Genomic DNA, 10,000 nt, shown 5'->3' with positions numbered 1-10,000 from the left:
GATAGATAGATAGATAGATAGATAGATAGATAGATAGATAGATAGATAGATAGATAGATAGATAGATAGATAGATAGATAGATAGATAGATAGATAGATAGATAGATAGATAGATAGATAGATAGATAGATAGATAGATAGATAGATAGATAGATAGATAGATAGATAGATAGATAGATAGATAGAGATAGATAGATAGATAGATAGATAGATAGATAGATAGATAGATAGATAGATAGATAGATAGATAGATAGATAGATAGATAGATAGATAGTAGATAGATAGATAGATAGATAGATAGATAGATAGATAGATAGAAGATAGATAGATAGATAGATAGATAGATAGATAGATAGACAGATAGATAGATAGATAGATGTATTATATCTCTTAAACTCCATTACTTTGTAGAATTTCTAACACCACCTACCTCGAACCCCCCACCTTACAAATTTTCTTTCATAACCATAAAGTTCCTTCCCCTTCATTCTAATTATCTTACTAAAATTTTTTTCAGACTCCTTCGAGACCTCAATTTTGCCACAAAAAACTTTTCTCATTTGCTGATAATTTATAAAAACTTTTTAATTTTTCATGTGCCTCTCCCTCTCCCTCTAGCTCTCTCTCTCTGCGTAAATGTTTTCCTACAAATTTAACAACAAAAATCAAATTTAAAAGCCATGTTAATTGCTCCTAAATTTTCCTCTGTCGTGCGTGTAAGTTTGTGGTTTGTTTTTAAAGATGTTAAAGATGTTGTTAGTTGCTGTGCTATGAAGGCATTATCATTTGGCAACACCCTACATCGTCATCGCACTTACTATAACCATTTGTTCCGATAATAACAAAGATTATTATGATGATGATTATCATCAACACCATATAATGGCGAAAACAACACATGTTAAGAAAAAACACATTAAAATTACAGAAAAAATATAAGAAAATAATGTAATTGAGAATATACTAAGAAGCGCTCTATGTGTGCTTAATGCAGTGATGGGTATTTCTTATAACCCCAACTGTTAAACGGTTAACAAAAACAAAAATGATACTTCATTAAAGATTCTTGGTTTGCAATATTTTGAAAATGTCTTCAACTAAATTACAATTTCTGCTGCTTTATACTTAAATGTATAATAATTGTGCCTTGCCCCCATCACTGCTCTTAATATAATGAACAAATATAACAAAAACATTGTGTTAATATTACATGAGTTTGGGTTATGATGAAATAAATGATTTGTTTTTTTTGTTTGCTTTTATTCTTGTAGCAACAGTTATTTCTTTTCCCTATTACAAAATAGATTACACTTTGCTGCAACACCCTCCACCCCTACTTTTCATCCATTTAACCGCAAACACTAAAGAAATTTGAAAATGTAGGACTCGAATCACCTTATTTTATGAATGGTATAAGAAAACATATAATCCACATTTCATAGTTCTGTTCTAGTTCAGTACTAGTTCAGTTCTAGTTCAGTTCTAGTTCAGTTCTAGTTCAGTTCTAGTTCAGTTCTAGTTCAGTTCTAGTTCAGTTCTAGTTCAGTTCTAGTTCAGTTTAGTTCAGTTCTAGTTCAGTTAGTCAGTTCTAGTTCAGTTCTAGTTCAGTTCTAGTTCAGTTCTAGTTCAGTTCTAGTTCAGTTCTAGTTCAGTTCTAGTTCAGTTCTAGTTCAGTTCTAGTTCAGTTCTAGTTCAGTTCTAGTTCAGTTCTAGTTCAGTTCTAGTTCAGTTCTAGTTCAGTTCTAGTTCAGTTCTAGTTCAGTTCTAGTTCAGTTCTAGTTCCGTTCTAGTTCAGTTCTAGTTCAGTTCTAGTTCAGTTCTAGTTCAGTTCTAGTTCAGTTCTAGTTCAGTTCTAGTTCAGTTCTAGTTCAGTTCTAGTTCTAGTTCAGTTCTAGTTCAGTTCTAGTTCAGTTCTTTCAGTTCTATTCAGTTCTAGTTCAGTTCTAGTTCAGTTCTAGTTTAGTTCTAGTTCAGTTCTAGTTCAGTTCTAGTTCAGTTCTAGTTCAGTTCTAGTTCAGTTCTAGTTCAGTTCTAGTTCAGTTCTAGTTCAGTTCTAGTTCAGTTCTAGTTCAGTTCTAGTTCAGTTCTAGTTCAGTTCTAGTTCAGTTCTAGTTCAGTTCTAGTTCAGTTCTAGTTCAGTTCTAATTCAGTTCTAATTCAGTTCTAATTCAGTTCTAATTCAGTTCTAGTTGAGTTCTAGTTCAGTTCTAGTTCAGTTCTAGTTCAGTTCTAGTTCAGTTCTAGTTCAGTTCTAGTTCAGTTCTAGTTCAGTTCTAGTTCAGTTCTAGTTCAGTTCTAGTTCAGTTCTAGTTCAGTTCTAGTTCAGTTTAGTTCAGTTCTAGTGCAGTTCTAGTTCAGTTCTAGTTCAGTTCTAGTTCAGTTCTAGTTCAGTTCTAGTTCAGTTCAGTTCTAGTTCAGTTCTAGTTCAGTTCTAGTTCAGTTCTAGTTCAGTTCTAGTTCAGTTCTAGTTCAGTTCTAGTTCAGTTCTAGTTCAGTTCTAGTTCAGTTCTAGTTCAGTTCTAGTTCAGTTCTAGTTCAGTTCTAGTTCAGTTCTAGTTCAGTTCTAGTTCAGTTCTAGTTCAGTTCTAGTTCAGTTCTAGTTCAGTTCTAGTTCAGTTCTAGTTCAGTTCTAGTTCAGTTCTAGTTCAGTTCTAGTTCAGTTCTAGTTCAGTTCTAGTTCAGTTCTAGTTCAGTTCTAGTTCAGTTCTAGTTCAGTTCTAGTTCAGTTCTAGTTCAGTTCTAGTTCAGTTCTAGTTCAGTTCTAGTTCAGTTCTAGTTCAGTTCTAGTTCAGTTCTAGTTCAGTTCTAGTTCAGTTCTAGTTCAGTTCTAGTTCAGTTCTAGTTCAGTTCTAGTTCAGTTCTAGTTCAGTTCTAGTTCAGTTCTAGTTCAGTTCTAGTTCAGTTCTAGTTCAGTTCTAGTTCAGTTCTAGTTCAGTTCTAGTTCAGTTCTAGTTCAGTTCTAGTTCAGTTCTAGTTCAGATCTAGTTCAGTTCTAGTTCAGTTCTAGTTCAGTTCTAGTTCAGTTCTAGTTCAGTTCTAGTTCAGTTCTAGTTCAGTTCTAGTTCAGTTCTAGTTCAGTTCTAGTTCAGTTCTAGTTCAGTTCTAGTTCAGTTCTAGTTCAGTTCTAGTTCAGTTCTAGTTCAGTTCTAGTTCAGTTCTAGTTCAGTTCTAGTTCAGTTCTAGTTCAGTTCTAGTTCAGTTCTAGTTCAGTTCTAGTTCAGTTCTAGTTCAGTTCTAGTTCAGTTCTAGTTCAGTTCTAGTTCAGTTCTAGTTCAGTTCTAGTTCAGTTCTAGTTCAGTTCTAGTTCAGTTCTAGTTCAGTTCTAGTTCAGTTTTTTTCTAAGTTCAGTTCTAGTTCAGTTCTAGTTCAGTTCTAGTTCAGTTCTAGTTCAGTTCTAGTTCAGTTCTAGTTCAGTTCTAGTTCAGTTCTAGTCAGTTCTAGTTCAGTCTAGTTCAGTTCTAGTTCAGTTCTAGTTCAGTTCTAGTTCAGTTCTAGTTCAGTTCTAGTTCAGTTCTAGTTCAGTTCTGTTCAGTTCTAGTTCAGTTCTAGTTCAGTTCTAGTTCAGTTCTAGTTCAGTTCTAGTTCAGTTCTAGTTCAGTTCTAGTTCAGTTCTAGTTCAGTTCTAGTTCAGTTCTAGTTCAGTTCTAGTTCAGTCTAGTTCAGTTCTAGTTCAGTTCTAGTTCAGTTCTAGTTCAGTTCTAGTTCAGTTCTAGTTCAGTCTAGTTCAGTTCTAGTTCAGTTCTAGTTCAGTTCTAGTTCCAATTCAAGTTCAGTTCTAGTTAGAGTCTGTCTTACTGTACTTACGTTAATAATTTTTGAGTTCTAAAATTTCTTCTAAACTAACAATTTTATTCATTTTGTGATATTTATAATGTTTAGAAAAGACTCACAAATTGCCACAACAATTCATTATAATTTCCGAAATAGTTTTGGTTGTCTGCGCTAATTTAAATTATTTACTATCCTGTTAAAATAAAGCCTTCATAAAATAACTTCTAATTTAAAATAATATGTACATAAAACACACAAGGTTTGCAGAATGACTGCCGGATGAGTAGAGATGGTGGGGGATAAAAAGGACAATTATTCTTTTATTATAATAGTACTTTTTAAACAAACGACATTTAAAGTGCTACTACTAATTTATAAACATAATTGAAGCGCTTGGCCTGCTTTTAGCTACAAGAAAGTTTCTTAAGCTCAAAATCACACAAGTATAGCTTATAATTTTTGGTACTTTTAAATTTATAAAAGTACCTGTGTATAATAGTTTAGTACTATTTTTCCAGATGCTGTCTATAAAGGAATACAAAGAGGATAGCACTACTTTTAAAAGGAATTATTTTAATTTTATTATTATAATTTCCTGTCCCTATATTTGTATAAAAAACAACATAAAATTTAAGTTATTATTATTATGGTTATAATAATTCTTCGACTGTATTTGTTTAAACATTATTTACTGTAACTGTGTTTCAGATTTCTTTTAAAACTAAATAAAATAAATATAATGTTTATTTTACATATTAAATATGTATGCTTATATTCATATGTATACAGTGGGAGACATAAATAATGAAACAACTTTTCTACTTCTTTTATAGAAAAATTCTCTCTTAAAGAAAACTAAATTTATATATCCTAAAGTAATAATAAACAAATTAACGGATTCATAATGTTGCAAAACTGTTATCAACACATTTTGTTACATACTGTTTGAATGTGTTTGCATGTAAATTAAATTCCCTGTTGTATAATCTTAGGGATTTTCCCCCACATATTTATTTATATTTTATAATACTTTTTTATTTGTATTCGCATAACAAACTCTCACATTCATAAATTCATAAATATCCCAGCTTGATTTCAGACCAAAAAAATTAAAAAGCAAAAAGGAAAAATTTTATAAAAGTAACGCAAGTACTAAATACGTACATCAGTTTCTAGAAATATGTACAAATGTATGTATGTTTGAATATGTTTTTATAACCAAGTTGTTTGTCTTTAATTTCGTCATTTAGGTATTAAATTTTACACATAATAAAAGTGATTAAAACCTTAAATGTTAAAGTTCATGTAATATGACACGGTATATTTTTCCCTGTAAAGATATTATGTGAAGATTTAAAAGAAAGTGTTGTATTTTGATTACATTTTAAAAACTACAATCTAAGGATTTAATCAAACTACTACTTATCACGCTTTAATACGAAGTCCCTGTTCCAGTTCAGTTCTAGTTCAGTTTTCGTTCAGTTCTAGTTCAGTTCTAGTTCAGTTCTAGTTCAGTTCTAGTTCAGTTCTAGTTCAGTTCTAGTTCAGTTCTAGTTCAGTTCTAGTTCAGTTCTAGTTCAGTTCTAGTTCAGTTCTAGTTCAGTTCTAGTTCAGTTCTAGTTCAGTTCTAGTTCAGGTCTAGTTCAGTTCTAGTTCAGTTCTAGTTCAGTTCTAGTTCAGTTCTAGTTCAGTTCTAGTTCAGTTCTAGTTCAGTTCTAGTTCAGTTCTAGTTCAGTTCTAGTTCAGTTCTAGTTCAGTTCTAGTTCAGTTCTAGTTCAGTTCTAGTTCAGTTCTAGTTCAGTTCTAGTTCAGTTCTAGTTCAGTTCTAGTTCAGTTCTAGTTTCAGTTCTAGTTCAGTTCTAGTCATTCTATCAGTTCTAGTTCAGTTCTAGTTCAGTTCTAGTTCAGTTCTAGTTCAGTTCTAGTTCAGTTCTAGTTCAGTCTGTCAGTTCTAGTTCAGTTCTAGTTCAGTTCTAGTTCAGTTCTAGTTCAGTTCTAGTTCAGTTCTAGTTCAGTTCTAGTCAGTTCTAGGTTCTAGTTCATTCTAGTTCAGTTCTAGTTCAGTTCTAGTTCAGTTCTAGTTCAGTTCTAGTTCAGTGTCTAGTTCAGTTCTAGTCAGTTCTAGTTCAGTTCTAGTTCAGTTTCTAGTTCAGTTCTAGTTCAGTTCTAGTTCAGTTCTAGTTCAGTTTCTAGTTCAGTTCTAGTTCAGTTCTAGTTCAGTTCTAGTTCAGTTATCGTTCAGTTTAGTTCAGTTCTAGTTCAGTTCTAGTTCAGTTCTAGTTCAGTTCCAGTTCAGTTCAGTTCAAGTTCAGTATAGTTCATTTCTAGTTCAGTTCTAGTTCAGTTCTAGTTCAGTTCTAGTTCAGTTCTAGTTCAGTTCTAGTTCAGTTCTTGTTCAGTTCTTGTTCAGTTCTTGTTCAGTTCTTGTTCAGTTCTTGTTCAGTTCTTGTTCAGTTCTTGTTCAGTTCTTGTTCAGTTCTAGTTCAGTTCTAGTTCTTGTTCAGTTGGAGTCCTACAATAGCGTATTCTTTGTACTATAGAATAGTCTATAGTCAGGATTATAGAGTAGTCTACATTTTTGACTTTATAGTCCCGACAGTTCTTTATTGCTTACAGTGCTTAACTACTTCTACGTATTGCGAAAGGTAAGCAGTTCTTGTTTTGTAATAAAAATATCTTGTTACAAGACTCTTGCATGATTTTGTTTCTTACAATCAGCGGTGTCTGTCATTAAAAAAGGGAAAATTTAGTATTACTTGTAGAAAGTTTTGTAATATTTTGTTCCCACTAAATACATAAAGTACAGGGTTACTGCTCCCAATATGACTCTCTTTAATAACGAAAAATAATCCTTAGAATACAAATGGGTGTGGTCCATTTACAATAAACAGAAAAAAAAAAAAACAGAAAAAAGTACAAAAAATTGTGTTCCTATAAGATGAACGAAACAAACAGAAAAACAAACAACACAAAAACAAATACCTTAATATCCTTTTTTTATATTTATTATGATTATAATAATTTTCAAAGTTTTATTAAAACACATTCAATGAAAAACAAAGTGTGTGTTGGTTGATGTTTTGGTTTGTTGTGTATATTTTTAAAAACATATTAAATGTTAAATACTCATTTTTACCCCATGTACCCTAATATTAAGGACTTTCATTAGACCTATACTTTTAAAGTCACAATGCCAGCTTGTTTGCTACTACTACTACTACAACAGCAACTGTTACTACTACTTTTCCTGTGGTAAGGATATGTATGTTGTATGGAAACCATAATATGTTATACACATTCATTATGATGAAATTCTACCCACTACCAACTCCAACTTCAATTTATTGTTCTTGTTTATATGTATATGAAATTGTGTATATATTTATTTTTTTGCTTGTTCCTTTTCGTTACAATGTTCTAGTACTCCGTATATATTCCCTATTCCTGATTTATTATGTCTCATTTTTGTGTTTGCCCATTATAAAACTTTCCCATATTGTTTTATCCTGTTTTAACGATTTTAGACATATTTGCGCATGCTTTTGTGCAAAATACAAACAAAAAAGTACCAAACCATGAGTGTAATACCTAATAGTAGTAGTAGTAGTAGCAGGATAAATATTGTATAGAATTAAAAAAGGCCAAAAAGGATAAGAAAACATGGAATACATATTTATAAAGAGTATAACAAACCATGACCATGCCAAAAGTTTGAAATATTGGTATAAATTGAAAATTTCACTGAATTGTAAAGAAGTGAAACACAAGCCAAACAACAGCCACCACTAAAAGTTCATTCGATATCATGTTTATTGAAATGGAAATAATTTCGTTATTATTGTTGTTGCTGTTGTCTTCGTCGGTTCATAGTATATTATACATAAATTGTACATTAGGATGGTGCCGTTAGAGTTCCTTACGAAAATTAAAACAGCTCGCAAAATAGTTCATATTTGGTAAGCTGGGTCAAGGGTTAAAAAGTTCCTTTTTTAGGTTTTTGCATTTTTTTCGAGTTTCACATATGAATGTATATTTTTTCAGGATCCTTATAGATTAGACATGCTTTCGAGATTATCACTATTTAAAATCAGAAAAATCGGTCCATATATAATGGATATATAAGCAGTAACAACATGTTTCCTATGAAGCTGTATATTGTTATTGTTTTGTTAGTAACAATATCAGAGATGGAAAATTGAGAGTGAAAAAATTTTGAAAAATAAAATATGCTAATGGGGTGTTACTTTTAATTCTCGTACCAAGGTCTATTTTGTTTGGTACTTTTTCGTTTAAATGATACTTTTTGAGTTATCTATAATATAGAACATAAAAACATGATAGTAAGCATGTAGAGGCCGGAGTAAATGAAAACCTATAAGAGCGGACTTTTTGGTACTTTTTCTTTTTTCAAAAGGTACTTTTTGAATTTCGTATAATTTTAAACATAGAGACATAAAATTTAACATTCAGAATCCGGAGTGAATGAAAATGTGTTAGGAAATTATTTCTGATACTTTTTCGTTTTCAACTGGTACATTTTGGTTTTTATGATGGAATGAAAATCTATAGAAGTGAATATATTGGTACTTTTTCGTTCTTCTACTGGTACTTTTTTGGAATCTTTTATGAAATACTAATATGACATACTGATTGAATCAAAAAGTATAAATGCGGAGTTTCTGGTACTTTCTCATCTTTGATACTTTTTTGATTTTCTGAATCATTGAAACTTGAAACATAAAATCAGACATATACGATCCTGATAGAATGATAATCTATAGAAGTGAATATTTTGGTACTTTTAAGTTCTTCAAGAGGTACTTTTTCAATGTTTTTTTTAACATGAAACTAGAAACGCAAAATGAAAAAGTGTAGTTTCTGGTACTTTTTCGTCAATCAATTAGTACTTTTTATACCCTACACTACGATAGTGGGAAGGGTATTATGCGTTTGTGCACCCACCTTTAAATACACCGATCGACTCAGAACCACTTTCATATCGTCGGCCATGCCCGATAATACTTTCCTACTTGTTTGAACAATGAAATATAAAATCAAACTAGCTCAGGATCATCCTGATGGAATGAAAATCTATAGAAGTGATTATTTTTGGTACTTTTTCGTTCTTCAACTGGTACTTTTTGAATCTTTTATAATCACCCCTATCGCCAATAAAAGTGAATTTTTTGTTCCCTTGAAATTTTCATTCCCCTCATAGGGAAAATTGCTATCGTTAACTTGTTGTGAACAATTCATTCACAATAGTTGAATTGTATGTAACAGCTGTTCAATGTTTACAAAATTCCATCAACAAATTTCACAACAGTGGAATTTTTTTTTTTCACGACAAAAAAGTTAGTGAACGAAAAAAGTGTAAATGGAACATATTTCACGTGAAATGTTGATTTGACGATAGGGGTGAATATTAATTGCAATCTGGGAGGAAAAGAGGACCAGTATTTCTAGTCTGGACTAGAGGGTCAAATATATACCCTGGCCTATCCTTAGAATGATTTGACCTGTGGTCGAATCAAAGAGCCATATAATGTGGTACCTATCCTTGGAATGATTTGACCTGTTATCGAACCAAAGAGCCATATAATGTGGTACCAAGGGAAGAGTTAGCTCGCAGGGCAGAGTTTCGAACTTGCTCTTATCCCGTTTATTGGAGTGGGAGAAGAATGTTGTTTAAAACACTGATACATGACATCTATATTTCGGGATAAGTTTAGAACCTTTTTATCCTTTAATCTAGCTCACCATATATAGACGTTAGAATAAAAATGTTGACAAATATTGTGGCAGAATGAACCAGATTTTAATTTTTTAAAATTTCCATTTTGGAGCCAACCTAATGTATTGTTGTTATTTTATCCTTGTCATCATTGTTTGGATTCAGGGAAAGCAAAAATTTATACACAAACTTATGCCACACTACACTGCACTATACTCTTTACACTTCTTGTTCTTGTTGTTGTTATGCATTTGTTGTACATTTATTTATAAGTATATATGTATACAATTTTTCGAAATTGTTGTTTTTTTTACCAAATAGTTAAACTTGAAATATTTTCGTGGTTTTTTCAACGTTCAGCCACTAAAGTTTGGTTGCCATTTTCCATTCCTGCCTCAACACACTTTATCATCATTATTTATAATAAAAATTTAATTTATTTATTAACTTCAATTTGTTTCAGAAGTTCAATATTAAATGTGGTCATTTATAGG

General features: G+C 31.4%; 1 protein-coding gene across 2 annotated transcripts in view; it reads left to right on the top strand.

Moving 5' to 3' along the window:
* LOC119608965 (serine/threonine-protein kinase grp) overlaps nt 1-10,000 on the top strand; it is a 63,339-nt gene that overhangs the window by 16,971 nt on the left and 36,368 nt on the right. The window lies entirely within an intron of this gene.

The sequence above is a fragment of the Lucilia sericata genome, unplaced genomic scaffold, assembly GCF_015586225.1.
Source record: "Lucilia sericata isolate MDLA Ls3-8-SP2 unplaced genomic scaffold, ASM1558622v1 Contig000904F_arrow, whole genome shotgun sequence".
Lineage (NCBI taxonomy): Eukaryota > Metazoa > Arthropoda > Insecta > Diptera > Calliphoridae > Lucilia > Lucilia sericata.
Note: the sequence above shows the minus strand (reverse complement) of the source record. Positions and strands in the feature narration are given on the sequence as shown.